This window comes from Neomonachus schauinslandi, chromosome 13, assembly GCF_002201575.2.
Source record: "Neomonachus schauinslandi chromosome 13, ASM220157v2, whole genome shotgun sequence".
Lineage (NCBI taxonomy): Eukaryota > Metazoa > Chordata > Mammalia > Carnivora > Phocidae > Neomonachus > Neomonachus schauinslandi.
Window position 1 is genome coordinate 80,810,023 of NC_058415.1, and position 22,973 is coordinate 80,832,995.

At 54.7% G+C, this 22,973-nt stretch overlaps 1 protein-coding gene across 1 annotated transcript in view; it reads left to right on the forward strand.

Moving 5' to 3' along the window:
- Positions 1-45: 45 nt before the first annotated feature.
- Positions 46-22,973, forward strand: part of LOC110581877 (DAB2 interacting protein) — an 84,408-nt gene continuing 61,480 nt past the window's right edge. The window contains 1 exon segment of the mRNA XM_021691785.2: positions 46-275. The gene's annotated coding sequence lies outside the window, so the exon portion shown is untranslated.

The following is a 22,973-nucleotide window of genomic DNA, read 5'->3' on the forward strand; positions in this document are numbered from 1 at the left end:
CGCCCGCCCTCGGCCGCGCGGCCGCCCGAGCCAGGGCGCGGGTCCCGCGCGGGTCCCGGGCCCGCCGCCGCCGCCGCCGTGCTAACCCCGCCTCCCTTCCCCCTCTTGTCGCCCCGCGCGCAGGGCTTCCTCAGCCGCCGCCTCAAGGGCTCCATCAAGCGCACCAAGAGCCAGCCCAAGCTGGACCGCAACCACAGCTTCCGCCACATCCTGCCGGGGTTCCGGAGCGCCGCCGCCGCCACCGCCGCCGCCGCCGCCGCCGCGGACAATGAGAGGTGAGCCCACCGCCGCCAGCGCCCGGCCCGGCCTCCGCGCGCCCCCGCCCCGGGATGCGCCCCGGAGGGCGCGGGGACAAAGCGAGAGCCGGGGCTGGGGCGCGCTGGAAGCCGGAGGGCACCGCACGCCGCCCTCCGGCAACTTGTGGGACCGCCTCGGACGGGGGGGGGGGCACGGCGAGAGGACCTTTCTCTCTTCCCGCGGGGTGAGGAGGGGGTGCCCGCGGCTCGGGGCGAGGCCGGGCGCGAAGTGCCCTCGCCGAGAAGTCCTGCCTCGCCTCGCCTGCCGAGGTGGGCATTGTTTCCCGGGCGGTGCAGTGCCCGGAGCTGGGGCCCGAAGTGGCGCCTCCACCCCCAGGACCCATCCCCCTGCCTCTGGAGCCTCCGGGTGTCCGATACAAAAGGCATTTTCGGCTGGGTTTTGCCGAGACCCAGTGGTGAGGAAAAGGGTGAACATCTGGAGGGGAGGAGCAGGGGGCTGGGCCGCTTAGGGGGCACATCTGCTCTAAGTAGGGCGCGTGCTCCGCTGGGGGCTGGGGCGAGCAGAGGGGGCAGTGCCGGGGCTCTGAGCTCAGGGGCATTGCCTGAGGCTAGGGAAGAAGGGCCTCATCTTCTCCAGCCTGGGCAGCTGCTTCCCTCCCTCACCTCTCCACTCCCAGGGGTGTCTCCTGTTCCCTGTTCCCTTTTCCTGGGCAAGCCAGGAGCAGGTGTGGAAATTCCAGGGGGAGGTGGCTTGTGGGGCAGAGGAGGAGAGGGAGGAGGTGGTTCAGCCTGCTCCCAGTCACCAGCAACAGAGCAGGCTTCAGCTCGCAAGGGCAAGCCATCCTGTCCGGGTGCGGGGGCACTGGGCGGATACAGTCTCTGGGCCGGGTCCCCCTCCTTGAGCCCTACCTGCCACGGCACCTTTCCACTTGGGCACAGGCACCGTGATAGATTCCGGTGCCAGTTAGAACGTGTCCGTGCTCAGCTAGTGGAGGTGAAAGAACAGGCAGGCACCAAGGAGCCTTTTCAGCATTCAGCCCCGACATCTCAGGCCCCTGGCATCTGCCTCCATAGGGCTGTGCCCCTCTGTATGATTGGCAAGTTGGCACTCCCTGTAGGGGAGGCACAGGTAGAATAAAAATGTCTCTCTCCTCCCCGTTGGTTCCGTCAGGCAGAGGAGTACAAGTTATAGCCCAACTCCTGCCCAAGGTTGAGTGGCTGTTTAACTGACCCCTAGCATCTTCCTGGAGAGCACCCCTCCCATCCCCGGGGAGAATTACTAGACCTTTAATTTCCATCAGCCCAGAGCTGCTCTCTCCAGTGCATCCCTACCGCTGCCTGCAGCTGGTTTCCTGCCCCAGCTGCCAAGCCCAGCCTGAGGCAGGACCCTCAGCCTTTCTCTGATGGCCGTGGTGCCCCGGGGGACCAGGCGTGCCCTGGCAGGAGCATGCAGCCAGGCCAGAGCTCAGCGCTGGGTGCAGCCACTGCGTCTTTGAAAATCTCGCTTCCCATCTTTGTTATTGTCTGGGCGGCAGGCCACCCGGTTTGCTGCTTTCTTCCCTCCGCCCGGCCCCTGCCTCCGGCTTTCTCCCCCAGGAATATGCCTTTCTCTGCGCTTTCCTTGGCGGGGGTCAGGACCCTCTGCACCCGCATGAGGGGGCTTGTGTACGTACCCCGTTTTGTGTGCATGTGTCGGTTGTCCGGGGAGCAGGAGAGACAGCAGGCGGTCCGGCCTCTGAGTGTGTCTGCCCTCCCGGGAGCAGACAGCATGCATGCCATGTTTACCTCCCTCCAGCGGGAAGCCTGCACCAAGAAGCCGGCAAGTGCTGGCTGGCAACCCAGCCTCCTGGCTGGAGGTCGGGGCATGGCCCAGATGACCTCGAGCAGGTCCTGTCCAGCTTGGTCTCAGGTCAGGTCAGCCTTGCTACAATGCCTAAGGGGCCAGAGGTTGGGGGGGAGGGTTGGGGTTCGGGAGTGAAACTATAAGCTCATTTCTAGAAACAGTGCTAACAGTAGCAGTTGGAGCAGAATGTCACTGGCAGTGGTGTGGAATTGTCTTATTAATTTTCTATAAACAAAATCTGGCTTGGTGGCTTCTCTGGCACAGGAAGGGAGCCCAGATTTCTCACGGATAGGCAGAGAGACTGAGTTTGAAATCCCTGGACCCAGCCTTGGAGCTGAAATCGGCTTTGTCAGGAGACTGGGATCTCCTGCTTTACTGCTTGGCTTAGAAATAATAGATTTATCAGCTGCTTCGGGGATGGATGGGCAGATATTTCTCTTGGGTAGCTACTTCTCTGGGGCAGTCCCTGGAGTCGTCCTGTGTGGACTTGGCTGAGTAAAACCAACCATGGTGGAACCCCCCTCCCCAAACCCTCATGGTCAAACCTGGGTGAGTGGAGAGGAGCCTCCCTCTACTCCGCGTGGTGTGGTTGTACTGTTGAAGGCTGGGAGGACAGAATGGGCTGCCTTTGGCTTGGCTTAGCAGTGAGGAGGGGATTGGGTCCTGGTTCCAGGGGACCCCCACTGGGCTGCCATGTTCCTGGCCAGGGAGGGGGTAAGTGCAGCCTCAGTGAAGGGATAGGCATGGGAAGGAGGGCGGAAGCTTCTGGGGTAGCAAGTGTGAGCCCTGGTCCTCGTGGCTTCTCCCTGTCAGTAAAGAGCGTGGGGCACTCTGGGGCGGCCAGTTGGGTTCAGACTTTGGATAACGCTGTCTGCTTTAGGGCCGCTGAAGCGGCTTTGTTGCATGCTGTCTGCTGTGGTCTGCAAACTGCTGTGTTGTGGAGGTTATTTTTTGAGCTGGAATTCTCTCATCTGGAGGCTGGAAACCAGTTGGTTCTGTGCTGGAATCTTTTGGCTCCCTGGGAAAGGAGTCTAGCCAGGTGTGGGGCCGCTGAGCACTGCTGGTTGGGGGAGAGGGCCGATGTCTTGGTTGTGAGGCCAGGGTCAGGCCAGCCAGGGCTTGGTGGGCACAGCTGGGCTCCGGGGGGGCTCGAGGGCCACAGGACAGGTTTGAGCCTTTGTACTTATTCTCCTGAAATGGCTTATGGGAGGTTTCCAGCTGGTCTCCAAAATCCCTGGCCCCCTTAGACACTCATTTCTTCTTTGGAGGTTTTGGAAGTAAGCACCAAGGACAGGTAATCATGCCTCCTGGATAAGGGAAATGAATGCTGCTCAGGGGTTTTCCAGGTGAAAGGTGTGCTGGCAGAAGCATTTTTTGTTTTGCAGGCTGGAAGTGTTGCTGCTTCATTTACAAGGCTGTCTTAATGTTGGTAAAAGCCATCTAGAATGTGGTGGTTCTGTCTTCCCAGAAGATGATTTCCAAGTCACTCATTTATTAATGGTCCTGAGTAGCTAGGAGGGTCAGCCGGCAATATTATACTGCCTCGGTGCTGCTGTTTCTGGGTGACTCTGGCCCTCCGCGGGTGCTGAGAGTATGCCCCCTCTGGGTCTCAACCTGTTCCCTTACCCCTGTAGTTATTCTGAAGTGGCCATACCCCCTTCGCATTCTTCCCAGTTGGCCTGGTGCAGAGCTGATCCTGTAAACGTGGGCAAGCCAGGTGCAGGCATGCAGGGCTGCTGTGTGCGGAGTTAGAGATTGATGACCCCTTCTCAGGAATATGTGTGTTGCCTGGAGTTCCCACACCTGAAAGTTACTAATGGTGGGATTCCAGGCAGAGTAAAGCTAGGGAGGGAGATACTTGGAAGTGGGGTGGGGGCCTTCAAGAACCCCCAAGTGGCCCTGAGTAGGCAGGAATCAGTTCAGCCCCTTTGGGTGAGGCAGTCCCTGGGGAGCGGAGGGGAAGCTTAACGGGAAACAGAAAATAGAAGGTGGGATCCGTTTTCCTGCTCTAGTTGTTGACAGTAGGTGCAGGAGGAGCTGGGCATAAGGACTTGGCCTTTCTTGCCTCTCTCCCTCCCCTGCCATAGATAGGGAGTGTCTGGTCCTCTGCCTTCCCCTGGGTGACGTCGAGATGATTGTGCAATTTAGACAGTCTCTGGGAATAATGGGAAGTGTGTGGCTTTGAAGCCAGGCATTCTTGGGGCAAGTCGCATAAGCTTTCTGAGCCTCAGTTTGCACATCTGCAAAATGGGTCTCATGATGATAATGTCTTTGGAAACGTTAATGTTAATATATTCAGTATGTGTTTAATAGAGAGTGTCCCATTCAGTGCTATTTACTAGGCAACTAACACCAGGTCTTGCACATTTCTTAAATGTTTCTAAAATGTTATTAAATGCATAATAACACGTGAAAGAGGCTAGACTAGTATGTTGTAGGTTTTCAGTAAGTGAGAGTTACCATAGGTGGGAAAAAGTCACTTCATTTTGATAAGCCTCTGTTTTCTCATCTACAACGTTGGACTAATATCAGGCAATCATGCTATGTTCTTCTGAGGTTCAAGAGAGATACTGGATGTTGCTGTCCCTGGAAAAGTGAAAAGGGTTGTACAGAGAATCATTATTAACTTGAATACAGTAATTAGCAGGGCAGAGTGACCCTTGTTCCTGTCTACATCAGGGGGTGTGGGGGGGCAGGATGGGATGATGACAAACTTCTATGTGTATTTTAAAAGTCCATTGTTCCAGCTATGTTTGGGCCATACTTGTTTTTAATCATTTAAATGTTTAGGTTATGCCCAGTGTTTTTTTATTAAAAATGATGCTGGTAATTAAATACTCGAATATTTATCTTTGTTCACGTCTCTATTTCCATAGGATAAAGTCTTAGAAATTGAATTACTAGGTCAAAGAATATAAACAATTTCAGGTTTTTGATAAAAATGCCCCCCACTAAAAAGCCTGTAGTAATTTATACTCCCCCCAATGATTTTTGAGAGTGCTCACCTGTTTCCTCACACCCTTAAAAACACTGGGTGTCATTAAAATTATCTTTGTCATTCAAATAGGCAGAACAATGGCATTTCTTTGTTATTTGCATTTCATTGCTTGTTAGGGATTGAGTATTATTTTCTGGAGTTTAATGGCCAGTAGTACTTCTTCTTTTGAATCTTGTCTAATTCTGTCCTTTGCCTTCTGAACGTTCTTAGACAAGCCCCTTGCAGGATTCTTAGTTGCTCTGTGCGGCCTCCCTCAGCTCTGAGAGGCCCATGTAGGTGGATCTTTGTTAAATGGGCTCCTGCCTTCCAAGAGGTATGGCAGGGAATTCATTAATTACCTGCAAGGAAGGCTCACCCAGCTCTCCTCTCCCTTCTCCTCCCTTCCCCTCCATAAGAGAATCAGATTTAATTCTTAATCCGATAATTATTCTAAGGAGGCCTGGCATTTACACAGCATTTTGAGAGGTCTTCTGCCCTGCAAGGTAGGTAAGCAATGAAAGGGTTGTTAGATTCATGGAAACTGAGGCATGCAGTCAAAGGCACGGAGGTGGGACCATCACAGAAGCCAGGCCTGGTGAGCAGGTCCTACCCTGTCTGCAACATTGTACTTGGAGCCCCATGGGCATTTTGCGGGGCAGGGCTGACCAAGGCCCCGCACGTGAGCACATGATTCTGAGCCTCATCTCCAGAGAGGGAGGGGAAAGGCACAGAACACAACCTGGACGTAGGGAAGAACCAATTTATTTTTTGCTTTCTCATTTTTATCGCCCTCCTTTTAGATCTGTGGCTCCCTCATGTATCTTCCAGAGATCGGAGCTGGGCAATATTTTTAGGAACGGTGGAAATTAGCTAGTGGGAATGCGATCAGCCCCAGGCTGGGGGTTTCAAAGGTTGGAGAAGCCTTTCTTTGTACAAGCTCGTAAGCATTTGTACATGTGTGCATGCATGTTTTTGTATGTCTTGCAAGTATGTACCTGCCCTTATGAAGGTGTGTGTGCGTTATATGCAAATGTCCTTGCACACGTCTGTGTGTTTGAAATGACTAATCACATGTAAAGCATTTGGAACAGTGCCTGGCACTTCATATTGGGTTGGACCATATGAAGTGGCTGTTTTTGTAGGTCGAATATAGACATATGGTTCAACCTAATAAGTGCTCACTAAGTGTTGACTGCTATCATTATTGTTGTCTGTTTTCTTATGTGTACACATCTACTGTTGTGTGTGTGTGTGTGTGTTTGCATATACCAGGTCATACTGTGTGTATAGTGTGTTCTGTGTTTGAGCTGTCACATGTGCACATCTGTGTGCAGTTTCAGTCTGGATGTGTGGCCACTGAGCTGGCCAGTTTTGTGAACAAACTGCCCACCTGCTTGGGGAGGACCTCAGGGCTCGGCATACACCTGGCTATGAGGACAGCTGCCTTCTTCATCCCCTTGTGCCTTCAGGGGCCAGCAGAGCCCACGCCTGGGGTGCCAAGGGGCCTATCGCATTCTCCACAAGTCACCCACTTATTTCCAGGCCCCTATGTCTGAGGATATGCAAATCGACTCTTTAATGGAATTCCTTTGCAAAATATTACTTGAACCAGAAAGTTAATTACCAGGTTTTAATTAATGGCTATTTTAGAAGGCCACAGAAGAGAGCTGGAGATCATAGGGGGATCAAAAAGGCAAGAAGGAAAACATTCAGCACCCCTGGCTGGCTTGGCGACTCTGTCCCAGGTGGCAAGGCACACTTAGCTCTTTCCTTACTCTGACCTACCCGCTTACTGCCCCGTGGAGATCAACCGTGGCCGCGTGAAAGAGACCCCCCTCCCCCCACACTTGTATGAAGATACTCTGGTCTTCTGGCCATCAGTCCATCCATCTGTGAGGAATGGCCCAGGCCTCATTCCCAGCCTGAGCTGTGGGACAGTCACTGGCCACTCTGCCTTGAAGAGTAACCCCTTCCCTACTTCTCCAGTGCCTTTGGGCTGCTTCCTGCAGTTCCCCCACCCCTACCCCTTCCAAGAGCCTAAGAGCCTGGGGCAGCTTCCTGCAGGGCCAGATCTCTACCAGGGGCCAGCTCCCTCCTCTCTGTGCTCCCCCTCTGCTCTGGTGGAGTCACCTGTGATCCAGCCTGTCCACCAACCTCAAAGGACAGACTGAAAACTCAGTTTCGCCCCCCCCCCCCCCCCGCCCCGCCAGCTGGGAGTGCCAGAAGGATGGCCTGTGTTACCATCCCCTCCTGAGATAGAGGGAATCTCTGTTCTTTGTGGGAATGTGTGGGCGGGAGCTTGTGGGTGGATGCACAGTGTTTCGCACATAGCACGGGACACAGCCTTGGCTGCCTGCCATGTCGTGTCTGTAGCTCACACCACATGCCACACCTGGGCATGCACACAGAAGAACCGTCCCTGGCGTTTGGAAGGCAAACCTTGTGGAAGCCACCACTTGTGTGCCAGAGGTCCCCTCTGAGCCAGGTGGGTGGTGGGATGAGGACCAGGGGAAAGAGGGAGACAGGATCCCCAGCGGCAAGGTCCGTGGCATCCTGCCTGGGAATACCTTGGGTATTCTTGGGGAAGGGTAGGAAGGGACCCCAAGGCTAGAGGTCAAGCCTCTTCTTGGGGGCATGCCAAGAATAGGTCTTCCCCTCCTACCCGCAGTTGCACCCGCTCAGGAAGCCTGCGTGCTGACTCCTGGAGTTATTACCTCGAAGACCTCAGCTGATGATGGCAGCATGGGGTGGGCTGGTTGGAAGCTCTAACAGAGCACTTTGTGCCAGGCACAGAGGAGGTGCTCTGGGTTTGCCCAGTGAATAACTGCGTGAGCAGCCCCAAAGCCCTATTCCTTAAAGGTTCTCCCGAAGGCAGCCTGAGCAGGGCTTTGCCACCTCCAGCCTCCTGCCGCCCCTTGTACCTTGACTGCCACAGACCAAGCTAGAGCAGACAAAGTGCAGGACTTATGGGGACTTGGCTCCTGGGCCTGGCTCGGTTGCTAACTCAGTGTGATCAACCTCAGAAAAGCCACTGGGGCTCTCAGTCTGTCCTCCTGTCCCTCCAGGGACTAGTGGGGCAGGAATTGGCCCAGCTAGCGAGTGGGCCTTACATTTCTCTGCATCAGATGCTCTGTGGGTGAGTTAACTCCTTGTCAGGATGATTTCCCTCACCTCCCTTTTCTGGTGGGCAGCCCCCTTAGGGGAGCTGAGGAGCCCTTCTCTGGCCCCCTCTCCCAGCTGGCTCTGGCCACCTCCCAGTTAACCCTGCACCTGTCACCTCTCTGTTGGCCTGACCTTTCTCACACCCTCAGGGCCCTTGTTTGCAGGCCCGGCCTAACTTGTAAAAGAGCACATTGGGCAAAGATCCAGATGCCACCCCAGCAGCGCAGGCCCTAATTTGAGGCGACGTTGTCGTGGGGAGTTTGCATACTGAAGGCAGTGTCTCCCCGTGCCCACTGACTAAGGGGAAGTTAATTTCATGCCCTGTCTTTTTGACATTTGTAATCAAAGCTTTGTATTGCAGCTGCAGACTGTTAGCACGTGAAGGATGTATGAGCCTCAATTATCGCTTCTGGCTAGGGAGGAGATTGATTAATAGATTGCTCACAGTCCCACTCCCTACTCCTTATTCCCCTTCCTGTCTTCTTCCTCCTTTTCCAACTTCCCCACATTTCATCAGGAAACTGGGCCCCAGAATTGGCTCTGATTGAAGCTTCCCTTGTGCCTTAGAAGCCGAGGGCCTGGCTCATGAGCAGGACAGACCAGCCCACTGCAGGGAGGACCTGTATGAAGAGGAATTGCCTGGGGCCCCTGATAAAATGCAGATTCTTGGGCCCTAGCCTGGACCTTCCAGAATTAGACACTGGTGGAGTGATCGTGTTTCACGGAGCTTGAGAACCACTGCCCAAAGTTTGTTTCTTTTGCACAGGGGCAGGAATTGTGCCCCAGGGATGTGCCAGCGACTTGTCCAGCCACTGCCTGTGCTATATTCTTATCTATGCCTCATAGTAAGAGGGTTTTTTGTTTCCCATTTCTTAGATGTAGAAACCGAAACTCCAAGAGTGTAGCTTAACTAGCCCAGAGTCACACATTGGGGGACCTCCTGCCCTGGCAACCCATTCCCTGATTGATGCCTAAAATCCCCCCATTATCATGCTATGCCCCTTCTTTTTAAGCTTAATGATATTTTTGAAGTGAACCTTCCCGTCCTAGAGAAGTGCCAGTAAGCTCCCTCTTGGGCTTGCACAGGGCTCCCCTCTGTAAAACGCTCTCACATCAGTGCCCCTGATCTCCCAGCGCTGCATAGAGCAGTTAGGGCATGGATGACTGTGATCTGCATTTTACGGGTGAGGCAGGTGAGGCCCAGAGAGGTGAAGGGGCAGAGCTGGAGTTAGAACGTGTCTTCTCACGCCAGGCCCAGTGCCCGGCCTACCCGTGCCACCAAGGCCTACTTGTCTTGCCAGCTCTCCAGTTACAGGAGGGGAAACGGAGGTTCACAGAGGTGGTGTCACTTACCAGAATCAAGCAGGTGGCAGTCATGCAATTCAAGGCCAAGTCCACTGAGTCAAAGCCCATAGAACAGGACTAGCCAGCATTTCAGGGCCGGACCAGGTACCTTTGGTCCCCACCTGGGAGTGGAGGTCTTTGAGCACAGCCTGGAGGGTTTCTGCTCAGGGATGCGATGGCTGGCTGTGCAGAGGCCAGGCCTGGTGGGGTGGGCTGGACTCCTCCCCAGCGAGGCCTGGTGTGCCCTCTGGAAGTTGTGGGAGAAGGATGGGGGGCAGGGGGAGTCTGGGCTGAGGAGGTCAATAGTACGTGTGCCTGAGGCAGTCACCCAGAGTCGGCCCAAGGCCCAGCTCCACCCACTGCTTCTCTCTGAGCCTCACTTTCCCCATCTCAACAAAGCAGAACCAAAAACTAATGTCTCGGTGCTGAGGATTCTAGGATTCCTGGAAGGAAAGCAGCTGGTACAGGGTGGCGGGTTGTCTTTCCCAGGCTTTGCTGCGCAGCCTTAAGGGCCTGAGGCCCCCGGAGGTGTTGTGGAACGGAGCCGTGGAAGCCAGGCGGACGAGGTGCCTTTCGTCTTGGCGCCCTTCACGGCAAGCTTCTCTTGGTGCTGTGCTGCCCCGAGGGGCCGCTCCAGAGGGGCCAGCCTCCTCGCCCGGCGCCTTTGCCTGCATTCTCTCATTCCATCCGTACAATAGCACTGTGAAGGATGGGTGCTATTACTGTCCCCATTTTGCAGAGAAGAAAACTGAGGCACAGAGAGACTGAGCAGCTTGCCAAAGTCCTATGGCTCATAAGTGGCCGACCTGGGATTCAAACCCCGGCTGTCTGGCCTCATTATATAAAGTCCCGCCGTCAATCACTATCTGCGTGGTGTCTGTTCACACGCTCATTTTACAGACGCACGGCCAGTCAGTAATGTCAGCAGTCAACTACCCGCCGCTTATGAGGCGTCCTGCCTCACGCCAGGCATTGTGCTCTGTGTGTGCGTCATCTGATCCTCCCCACTACCCTCATGTTATCCTCCCCCCATCTTACGGGTGACGAAACTGGCCTTGGAGGGGTAAAATCACTTCTCGGGGATTACCCTCAGGATGGATTTAGAATCTAGGTCTCTTTAGACTCAAAGCCTGGGCCCTCTCTAGTGCGACAGCTGACACGACAGGCACGTCCTGTGGGCGCCTCCCTCCCACCAGCCCGTGTGCCGCGCGCGCTTGTCATCCCAGGTTTACAGCCGGGACACAGCAGTCGCACGGCTAGAACGGCAGAGCCGGGATTTGAACCCAAGTAGTCCGGCTCCCAAGTTTGTGCTCTTAACCGCCGCCCAGCATTGACCTTCTCCCTTTTCTACAGATGAGGAAACCCAGGCTCCGTCAGGTAAAAGCCACTTGCCCTGCATCAGACAGCATGTGCGTTGCAGAGGTGGGATTTGCACCTAGATCTTTCTGGAGTGGTTTACTGTCTTCCTGCTGAGAGAACACGAGAGCTCCCGGGGGCTGTTATGGGTGCTCAGGTCCTGAGGCCATGGTGACATGGAGGCGGGCCTTCCTCCTGGCCTCATTGTTTGGGGGAGGGGTTCTCCAGGATGTGAGGGTAGGGCCCACTTGGTGATTGTTCCCTGCATTTGTACTTAATCAGTGATTATACGTGTCTAGTTCCATGGGCCCTCAGGGTTCTAGGCTCCCATATTTCTTTTTCTCTTGGCAGAGCTGGTGAGCTGTGGCTGCATTTAGATCTATTAATTTGTAGTGCTGGGTGAGATCGGGCAGGTGGGGAGGTCATGGGCCGGCCAACTGGCCTCGTGCCGCACCTCCCTTTCTTCCCAGGGTCAGCACATAGAGGTGACTTTCATCATTGCCCAGGTGGGCGAAGGGAAAGCAGAGTGGTGATGGCGGGCAGGGACTCCCCAGACCAGCCTTTGTTGTGGACCTCTGGGGAGATGGGGGAGCCTGGCGCCCATGGGGCCGCTGATCGTGGCTGGGGCCGCACTCCTGACTGATGAGGCCTGTGAAGCCAGTGCGGACCTGGGATGGTGCTCGGCACAGCTGCTAGGCCTGCGAGGGGGCTGGAAGTCGGCGCGGGGCAGTGGCAGGACAGGGTCGGGTGCTCTGCCGGCAGCCCCATGCAAACTGCCTGAGGTGGTCTTACCCAGTTGCCCTGGGATGTGAAGGCCACACTTTTGACTGCTGTTTATGAGAACGGTGAAAACCCAGTCTGAGGGATTTCAGAGTCCAGGGATGATGGAGCTGGTAGGGGACTTAGTGAGCAATTTGGCCAGAGTTTCTCAAACTTGGTTCCTGAGGTTCCTGGATGTGAGGCTAGGTATTTTCCTCCTCAGGGGTTGTGGGCATCCTCACTCTAGGCAACTCATTCTTTGATCCAGGACATTGAAGGCCCTGAGAGGCCCTGAAGTAAAGAAACCAGTTTCATCTTGATTAATCCAGGGCTTCCTGTCCCCGCGCCCCACTCCAGGAGCATCTGCTGAGCTGCAGTGCTCCGCCAAACATTCTTTAGTAAACACTAATTTGAGATCTTACCTTTGCTTAGAAGCACGCTTTTAAGAAGGATCTTTGGAAGTATTCCAGGCCTTCAGTACCTACAGGAGTAAGCTTTGAATGATGGCGTTGCTAGCCCAGCAGGTGGTATGGGGGTATGTTGTTGTGGAAAAAGGCATCCCCACGTCTTCAGAATCATTCCTCAGGGCAGTTGCCGGCTCTCCTCTGTGGGGTGGGGCTGGTTCTGGTCAGTTTTCTGTGGGCCCCGGGCATGAGGGATTTATTTCCCCTTTTGAGGCCTGGATGGCTCCCTTCTTGTTCCCAGCAGCTTGGGCTCCCTGCTTGCTCTGGGCGTCCCCATCCCCCTCTGGACTCCTGCAGAAGGCAACAGCCGGGCAGAGGCTGCCCACTGATTTGCATAATTGCACCGTTCCCTGAATAATTAATAAAGCTCTGTCCTTGCTGGGAGCAAAGACTGCACCATTATGGATGGGTTTGCCATGGATGGGTTTGCCGGAGTGGTTCCCGGACTCCTTGGCTTTTCCTGGCATGGAGTCCACCCCAGAGAGAGGAGAGGGCACTGGGTTATGTGTGTGTGTGTGGGCGGGGGGGGGGGGGGTCCCCGTGATGCCTGTAGCATCATAATGGGCGGGGCTGGTAATATATTTGCTACTTTCTTCCAGGACCTACAAATGGGATCTCGGGCACACAAACGATTTGGGATTCTCTATTCTCCTGCTTTCTGTGGTCCCACAAACTAACTCTTCTTTGAAGTATGATCAACTGTTGTAGAGACTTACCTCCCTTTTCTGGTAGCCTGGAGGAACCACTGTTGACTCAGAGGGTAAGGGCAGTGGTGGTGAGTTTGCAGGCAGGAGCAGGGGACAAAGGGGCATTTCTGCTTGAGGCCTTTCTTTTTTTTCAGTCCCTCCAAGTTTCTGGGTTTCTTGAGGTCAGGAGTGGCTTGAGAATGACTTGTATCTGAGGTTTCTAAGTCCCTTTTTTATGTTGTTTATGGAAGTGAATTTTTCCTCTGTAGATGTCGTCTTGCCTCCCTGCCATGCTAGAAAGGGAGGTTGAGGGCTGGGTCTGCTCCTGACCTGTTGACATTAGGGAAGTTCCTATAGTCTCTCCAAGCCTGTGGTGTCCTTGAAAGGCCTTGGTCTCTTCCCTGCCTCCTCTCATCGTCTAAAGCTTCTGTAGGAGTGTTTCTCAAACTGGTTTCCACAGAACACCACATTCTTGTAGATGTTAATGAGTGCTTGACCATTAAGAGATGAGGGGATTCCATAGTTCAAACAGGTCAGGGAAACATCCAGTGAACCAAAGCGAGTAAGTTTCTTCAGTGCTTGAGTCCTGGGAGCCTTGAATGTGCTAATGTGCATCTGGGTGTCCTAGAGGGTGTATAGGCCGCTCTGCTTCCCATCCATCCACGTGGACTATTCCAGGGCCTGCTTGCTCATCTCCAGTCATGGGGAGATGTCCATGCCACTGCTGGGCAGTGCCAACTCTTGGAAACCTTCCCCTTTGTTGAGCTTCCCTAGCCAACATGTGTGTGGCATTTCATCATTACCATTTGGCCCTCATACCAGCTAGGGAGGTGGCAGGGATTATCCCATTTTACAGTTAAGGAAACTGAGACTCAGTGGATAATTATCTCACCCCAAGGCCCAGAGATGGTGGTAGAGTTGGCATTTAAACCCATGTCTGCTAGCTGGACCTTTAGTTTTTTTTCCCTTTGCCACAAAGAAACCGTTTGTTCCAAATGAAGGTCAGTATGTTGGCTGGCATTGGTCCTTGGGACATTAGGGACCTGTTCCTCCCACAGCCCCCATCCCAGCTTGGTTCTAAGTTTCCGGGAGTGGGAAGTAGGAGGTAAGCTAAAACCCTGTTTAATAGTATCCCAGCTGCGGGGCCCACTTTTGGAGCCATATGCAGATATGGACATAAAACTACTAGGTGTCCCACTCACCAAGCCATTCCTGACTCTCTTTTCTTCTGCCTTCTCTTTTTTATAGGGTGGGGATGTTAGAAGTGCCCCAGGAGCTAGGTAGGCACTTGTCTCAGGCGGGTGGTGATCGTCAGGGGGCGGCGGAGGGCAGGTGGGTCCAGCTACCATCTTTTGCTCTAGGTGTTTCTGAGAGCTATTGCCCAGGCCTGGTGGATGGCCGGGGGCAGCCTGGGGTGAACCTGTTTACAGCGGCTAGGCTTAGAGCCTGCACTGAGGCTGAGGTGTGACTCCAGACCTAGGCCAACTGTTTTATGTCTCAGGAGTCTCCTTGGGTCACACCGTGAAAGGGACTGCATTGCCCACAAGTGGCATGGCCACCTTGTTCTCTTGGAGAGCAAGCCACTGCAAGGACACCCTGATGAACTGAATTTTGCTCTGCTGACACACGGACCTAGGTGTGGATCAGGCTTCCTAACTTCCTGTGTGATCTGGGCCAAGTCACCGAATTTCTGAACCTTGATCTCTTCATCTTTAAAATGGGTGTGATAATGGTGCCTGCCTCCTAATGTTCTTAGGTCATATGGGATCATCATGGTTTTCACATGATAATTTTATGATCTCTCTTGTGCACGCACACACTCTTATATTTGCATACGCCATGCTTTTTTTTTTTAGATTTATTAGAGCTCGAGTGAGCACAGGTGGTGGGGGGAGGGGCAGAGGGAGAGGGGATGAGAGAGAGAGAGAGCAGACTCCCTGCTGAGTGTGGAGCCTGATAGGGGACTCGATCCCATGACCCCGAGATCATGACTTGAGCTGAAATCAAGAGTCGGACGCTTAACTGACTGAGCCACCCAGGCGCCCCTGCACACGCCATGCTTTTGTGCTTCTGTGTGAGACCCCAATGCCCTGCCAGCGGATGCGGCCAAGCTTTCCCAGGGTCCCACCCCATCACGTAGCAGGAGACAGCCCAAGACAGACATGAAAAGATGTTTGTGTGGACATTTTTCCCACTTAGAAAATCAATATTCTGTGGTCTGCCTAATTGTTCTGTTGCTGCTAAATGAGTCATTATGGAGGGAGAATAGCAAGTGCATTGTGAGATTAATGGGAGAAAATAGTTGGCAAATAACTTTGGTTTGCTTCCGAAACTCTGAGAAGGTGTTACTGTGAGAAATCTGGAGATCCGTGCGAGGCTGAGCCTCAGGAAGCAGCTAGTAGCATTGTGAGTCTCCAGAGGTAGTGGATGGTCCGAGGGGGTCCTTTTAGGGCAGGGCACCGATTTGAGTATCACAGGGGTTGGAATCGGAGTTACTGGGGGATCAAATCTGGAGTCTTTGGTGGGACGGGGAGCTCCGATGGCCTGGCCCCAAGGCGGGGGGATACTGTTCAGTTACCCTACATTCTAGGCGGTGCTCCGGGGATGCAGGGGTGAGCACAGCCAGCCCTGGCCCCTCCCAGGGTGGAGGAGACAGGCTGCAGCGAAACTGTCCCACAGGTAAAGGTGTCATTACGGTTGAGGTATGTGCCCTGAGGGCCGAGAGAGCCTAGAACTAGTGGGTTTGATCTGGCTGGGGTGGTGGGGACAGCCTCCCCAAGGAAGGGAGGAGTGGGCTGAGCTCTTAGGGAAGAGCCTTCTGGGCAGAGGGAGGAACTTGTGCAGACCCAGTGGGTCTGGGAGCAAGGAGCTAAAAGAGGGCTTGTGTGGCCTTAACCCTCATAGCAGTCCTAGGAAGTGGATACTTGCTCACTTTACAAGTGAGAAAACTAAGACTGAAGATGCTTAAGACACTCGCCAGAGATCATGTAGCCTTCCGTGGCAGAGATTTGAACCCAGGCCTCTGTAACTAATTGTGTGCCTGGCCTGGGAGGTGCTCTTGGCACCTGCTGCCCTTGCAGGAGTCTCCACAGCCAGCTCCTGCACTGCACTCCTGTAGGACTGGGGGCCTAAGAAGTTCCTGAGCTGGGGAGATCCCAGATTCCAGAGAGAGGGAGCCCCATCAGCCCCAAAGCCAGACCTCTGCCTTTGGGGGGCTTTGCTTCCTCCTAATGGCAACATGACTTGGGTAATTTTCTGTTGATCAAAATGCCAAGTCAACTAATGACTCCTTTTTGAAAAAATTCTTTAACGCACTTCTCTCCCCATGAAGTGGGGTGGTTTATTCCCTGCCATTAATCCCTGCTGGCCTGTCATCTGGTGGGGTCTATGGGCTGCCTGTAGAAGTGGGATGGAGGTGTGGTCAGTTCAAGGTGTTTGGGGACCTATGGACTTCCTAGGGTTTTAGGAAGTGGCAGCTGCAGATGGGGGAGTAACCAAGTATTCATTTTGAGCACTGGGATGGGGCCATCAGAGGTCATCCCACCTTTTCTTGGTCCCTGGAGACAGCAGAGCATCATGGTACCAAGGAGTCTGGTAAGATTCCAGAGCCCTACCTGAGAGGGTCAGAATCACAGGTCTAGAGTTGGCTCCAGGCTGTATTCTTGACAAGCTCTGGCATGATTCGGAGACCCACTGAAGTATTGAGATCTCCAGCGAGTAGCTGTGGATTCTCCCCTCTCTGGAAGAGTCCCAGGCCTCTGAGGGATGTTGGTGGTGGAGGTGGCAGGTTATCAGACTGCAGAGTAACCTTGTACCACTGACTGCTCCAGCTTGGGGAGCCAAGCCTCACTGCCCCCAGGGACACTGGTAGAACAAAGCAATGTGGCGAGCTGAGCCCCAGAGGAGACAGGAACTCGGCCTATGGTGCTTTGCTACTGCTCTCGGCTAAAAGCCCACTTTCAGCCCAAGCTCAGATTGGATTGACTCTTCCTACCCCTCTCCAAATATAAACCACAGCCCCCCTGGCAGAGGCTGAGTGTTTATTTGGTCTGGTTGAAGAGCCCCAGCTGAGGGCCCTTTGTCCTGCTCAGATTCCACTTCCAAAAGAATTCTGCTTAGTTCTTCAGACATACAGCAGGCCATCTCCTATGGGGTTCCGGGCAGGTCTATGGCTGGCCCTGAGGGTACAGAGGGGATCTAGTCCTGTCCCAGCTCCTAGTGTGCTGCCAGAGGGAGTTATCAGTAACCCCCTGGAGTTGGTGCCCTGAGGTCTGCCTTCTGGTCTTGTTCCTTCTTCTCAGGGAGCCAGTCCCTCTCTCAGAAAACCAAGCAGGCCAGACCTACTCATGGTGGTATTTCAGGGTCCCTGCAACACCTCTGACTCTGGGTACCAAATCTGGAGTCTCCTCATAGTCAGTCCCTGTTCTTCCATGGTGGCAAACTGAGCCCAGGCAGATGCGAAGCAGAAGTAGCCGGATCAAGTCTTGTTCCACACACTTTTTCTTCCACCGGGCGATGGATGGATTCCAGAGTCTTATATCCCTCAAATTCTGCCCCAGCTTGGGCACTCTGTTCTCGGGCTTGTGTTTTCATGGTGCTCTGTTGTTTGCAGGTGGACAATGGACTGTCCCCTGAGTTTGGTTCTTTGACCAACCTGGGGAACCCGGGCTGCTCAACAGTAAGCCTGGTGATTTGTCACCACACATTTCCGATCGGTCATCCCTGCTTCTCTCCCTCCTAAGTCAAGGTGGCCGCGTAGCTGTTGTTGGGTTCCTTCCGTAAATCTCTGTAGCCTGTAATCGTTAGTGGTGGTGGGACTCTATCTTCTTTGCCCCCTGCTACTACCAGGAAGAGAGTTTCAGTGAAGGCAAGTCTCATACAGCACCTTGCCCTGTGCACACACATTTTAGCACACTCTCAGAAAGACAGCCCCATAGCGTCTGGTAAGCCTGGCAGCCGCCAACTTTGTCCTTCTGCCCTGGAGAAGCACCTTGCGCCACAGATTCGCTCTCAGGTGGTGCCACAGTGTTCTCATGACCCAGCGTGTTCTCGTGCCGGCACCATGGCAGGGACCTCCTTATCGGCTTGGGCCAGGGTTTTCCATTGAGTGGTCGGATTCAGGATCAAAAGAATTCTGGACCCCAAGGGGCCACATGCGAAGGGTTGGCTTGCTAAGCTCGCCTGAATTTTAGGGCAGGTACAGACAGGATGGTGATGCCTGATGCTCTTTTTATCCAGTCACTCAAAGCCACTCATTACACTGGTGGAAACACATTTCTAAACAAGAGGAAACACGGCACCCTTTCTGGCGCAGGTGCACAGAAAACTAGTTAACGCTTCCTGTGGCCACCCCTAGTACGCTGGGGTCCTGATGAGGGGTCTGCAAACCTGCTTTGGGTAGATTCACCTAAGTTTCACACACATTTTTATCCCATTGTCAGCCGTTTGCCTTAATATGTTTCCGTATGGACCCCGTTCTACTTCGCAGGACGTGTGCACATTCGTAAGTGAACATCACATTGCCTTTCCAGGCATGGTCGCCGCTCCCTCCCCGGAGCTGTTCTCGCTGCTGTGTCTGATCCTGCTGGATGGCAGCTATATTACTGGCCCCAGAGGGAGGCCCGGGGCGGGGTGGGGTGGGGGTGGACTGCAGTCAGGATCCCGCCTTCCTTGTGGCCGTCCCCTCTCAGCACCCCCTCCTCCACCGCCTTTCCTGGTCCTGCCTGCCCCCAGTCCCGTGGGCTGCCTGTGCTGCTGGTCCAGGCCCTCAGACGACGGGCAGGCGCCACCACTTGTCATGCTGGGCGTCTTGCAAGAGGAACTTGGGTTGTTGGAATTGCTGGCTCCAGACCCTCAAGCCCCCAGCCAGGGTCTCTGTTTGGGTTGTGTTGTGACAAGGGACTTGTTTCCACCATGGGATGTCTGCCCATTCTCTCTGTCTTGATGGCCTTTCATGCTGGTAGCCCCCCTACGGCAGGGCCCCTGACATTCTGTGTTGAGGTTTCGGAAGGCCAGGCACTCGATGGGGAGCCCCTGGCCGGCCAAGCTGGTGGCCCAGAAGAGACCTACGGGCTCTAAATCACTCTGCCTGCGAAGGCAGAATCTCCGGGCTGCCCTGGCAACAGCTCCGCACCAGCCTGTCGTGTGGCCGCTGACAGCCCAGGCTCCTGACTGGCTGCGCTCGCCCGTGCCCTCCCCTGCGCCTCGAGCCCTCCCCTGCTCCTCCCCTGCTCCTCGCGCTCCTGCACTCATTAGCAGCCCGGCGCTCTCCTGCAACCGTTAGGCAGATGGTGCAAGGGAAGTGCGGGGCTGGGGTCCTTGGACTCTCCCGAGCATGGGTGGGGTCACCCTGGAGAGATTTCAGCAACAACATTGGCCTCGGTTGGGTGCCATTTAAGACCCGGCTGCAAGGAAACAAAGCCTGACTTCCAGGTCTTAACAAGTCTCTCGAGAGTCCCCAGACTGTCATTCTCGTGGCACCCCCGCTCCCCTGAGCCTCTCTGAACCTGTCGTCCCTGTTTATTCGTGTTACTCAGACTCACTCTGCAAGTGGATGCCTGGGTTCAAATCTCAGCTGACCTCTCATCAACTCTGACTTCAGGGGACTTGCTTAACTCTGTAAAATGGGGATAAGGGCAATTCCTATCTCACAGGGATATCAAGAGGAATAAATGAGAGTTGTGGCTAAATGCTTAGCAGAGCACCTTGAGATACGCGCAGCAACACTTGAGACGCCTGAGCCCTGCCCTGCAGCGGGTTTCCCTGTCTCAGGCTGCTGCCCTCTCTAGAGTGCCTCCTTCCTTCTCTTTCCCTGCTCTTCTTGCTTGGAGCCTACCCATCTGTCTAGTCCTGGCTCCTTCTGCTTGGAGCCTGCCCTTGGCCCCTTGCTCCAGTCTCAGGCAGATTTCACTTGGCTCCGCACTTCCCGTGCCTGCTTTCTGTGCTTTGTTATTATTGGGTCTGCTCTGCAAGTGGGGTCTTCTGAGGGTACTGGCTAGGGTCTCTTGAACTGTCCTTGTCCTGCCCTTTTGGGTAGAACAAGGTAGAGTCTAGCTCCTTCACAATCCCCCAGAACCTTGGGGTGAACTGGGAGACCCTCCCCACCACTCCTCGCCCCGCAACAGAGCATGTAACCAAACTCATTCCTAAGGCTCTAGAATGAGAAGAAGTTAGAGATCCTGTCACAGATGGGGAAGCTGAAGCCGAGAGTGGGGAAGGAACATCCCCAGGCACACAAGGAGCTGGAGGCCGTGCCTCCTTCTCTCCACACTTCTCTCCTTGGGGGCTGGTAGGAGTTGGGCCTTCTTGGAAGGAATCAGGGAGGACTTCACAGAAGTGACAGGAGTTGAGGTTTAAAAGAGGAGCAGCTCATCAGAGGGAGAGGGGGAGAAGGGTGGTTAGGCAGAGGGGACCCCATGAACAAATGCCCAGTGCTCAGAGGTTAGAATCTTCCTGTCCTCTTGGGATGTGAGGCTGCTGTGGGAGGTGAGAAAGGGCTGGGAGCTTAGGGAGTGGGAGGTAAGGAGATGTGGATACAGAGAGGTGAGCTGGGCAGGTCCCGTGTGTTGGGTTGAATCAGGTGACCTGAGAGGTGGGGAAACCAAGTGCTCAGAGGTTTGGTGACTTGACCTAGGCTTCATGGGCTAGTAAGGGGCACAGCCAGAATGGGAACCTCGGCCCATGACCCTCCAGGCTCTGCTGACCACTGCCTGCTGGGGATGGGGCAGCACCACCTCTCTAGGGACGGGGCCCCGGAGCCCAGTATTTTAGCTACTCCCCCGCCAGGTGTGGGAGCCACTAGGAAAGTGTACCTGAAAGGTGTGGCACAGGGTCTGGTCCACAGAGATGCCGTGTCACTGTGAGTCGCCCGGCACATGTGTCCGGGTGCACACGGCACAGTGGGCACTTTCAGAGAATGGGGTCGCCGCCATGCGGGCCTGGCTGCTCTCTTTGAGCTAGGCCTGTTGGGAAATGAGTCGAGCACCAGGCAGCCTACAGCTGGGCAGCCCCAACTCTGGCTTCTGCTGCCTGGCAGCTGAGAGGGAGGGCTCTTAGAAGACCTGCGTCCCTCACCCGCTCCTTGGGGAGCCCACGACCACCTGTAGGTCTCATAGCATTCTGATCTTACTTCCTGACGGTTCTCAGGGTATGATAGTTGTCTGTGGGCCCCAATGAGGGGCAGGCCTCCATTCTGGGCCTCTGGCCTAGCACAAGGGCCCGATAAATGCTTACACCGTTAACGATACATTGAGCACCAACTGCATGCCCGGTGCTCCACCAGATGCTGGAATAATTGACTTTGGCGTGGCACTTCCTGATTCACAAAGCTCCTTTGGGTCCTTTTAGGTAGGTTGTCTCGGATCAGGTATTCATTTCCCCATTTTCCAAACGAGGAAACCGAAGCACAGAGGAGGCAAGTAGCCTGAGGTCACATCATCAGCCAGTGAGGGGCAGAGCCAGGCTGAGCCCATCCCGGGCGGGTTCCCGCCCCCTGGACTGTGCGTGCATCCTGGGGACTATCAGCTCTTTCTGCCACCAGCTTCACTGAGCACTGGCACCGTGGACCAGAGATGGTGCTCCCAGGCCAGCAGGGAAGCCAGGCCCGCAGAGACTCTGGATCCCAGGAGCAGGGCCCCTGGGGCCACAGCCAGCACCTGACTCCTTCTTATTGCTCCGCCCCAGCAGGAGCAGAGGCCCCCTGTGCCACTGCCGAGGAGCTGGCTGTCTGGGACAGTGACTGTTTGGGGTAAGTCAGAGGCAGGAGAACAAAGAGAACCCTTCCTGCCAATGTGACTCTGACCTTGGAAACCCAGAAAAAGGGAAGAGTTGGCTGCGGGCTTCAAAGGGGGGCAGGCCTCCTGCAGGCGGGCATTGAGGAAGCCTTGGCTTTGTCAGTTCTTGCTGCCGAATTTCTCCTTTTCAGGTTAACAGAAGTCCTGGGGATCAGTGTCTGTGGGCTGGCCTGGAATCCTGCCACTTGTGCGGAAGGCGGGGGCGTGCTCGGATCACTGCTCTGTTTTGCCTGGGCTCTAGAAGACATAACTCACTGACGTGGGAATCTGGATACAGCCCCCATGGCTTACCCCAGTGCCCCCATTGCGTGTGTGCCTAGCTGTGGGAGGGGGGACCCCAGGAATGCTTGGGGTCTTGCGGGGAAGTGGAGAGCAGTCAGGAGATCCCGGGCACGGTGAGACATTGTGTCTTTGTTCATTATTCCACAAACGATAGGCAAGTCCCTACTGTGTGCCAGGTGCTGAGTGTGTCCCTGGAGAGATGTGTGGGGGTGGGTCCTGCCCCTGCCCTGCCAGCTGCGACAGGAACCCCTGGCTGAGGCAGCCACAGGTGTGGGGGGCACTGTGTAACCTGGAGAGTGTGTGCACTGCTGGGGGGGTGGGCAGCCTCTGTACTGTGTGTCACCAGGTCTTTGGATGTATAAGAGAAGCCAGAAATCTAGAGCGTTTTGGGTGACATTTTAAAATTTCACATCTTTAAATGTTGCCAATTGATTCAAAACTTAAAAATGTCAAATGCTATGTGGGCTTAACAAAACCTGAATGTTGACCAAATACAGCCCATACTCTTTAGTTTAGAGACCTTTATCTAAGTGTTGGATAGAACCCAGGTGGGCAGAGGAGGGAGTAGGCAAGGCCTTCTGGAGGAGGGGCCATATGGGCAGAGGTGTGGCTGGGTAAATCTGCACCAGTGTTTCAGGACAGTCTGGGGACCGGAGCAAAGGGGACTGGAGTGGCAGTCTGGGTAGGGGTAGAGTCACGCCGATTATGGAAGCCTGGAAGCCGTGCATGCCTTGAGAGGGACTAACCCTAGTTGGTGTGAAATGCTGCCCTGGAAGAGCGGAGAAGTGGCAGCCTGACCCAGGCTACCCTGAGCCTGCTCAGCCTGTGTCCCCTGTCCCTCTAGCCAGGTGTTTCTGCCCAGCATTGTCACAGTGAATAAGAGTCTTTGGTCAGGGAAGAGCTCAGGGAGGAAAGGTCAGAGGTATTTAAGAGAAAGCCCTGGGACACATGGTATCCAGATCTTTAGCAAAGGTATAACTACACAGCTCTGATGGGACTGTCCATCTGTCTGCGGGTCCGTGTGTGTATAGGACCCCCCCCCCGCCTGACA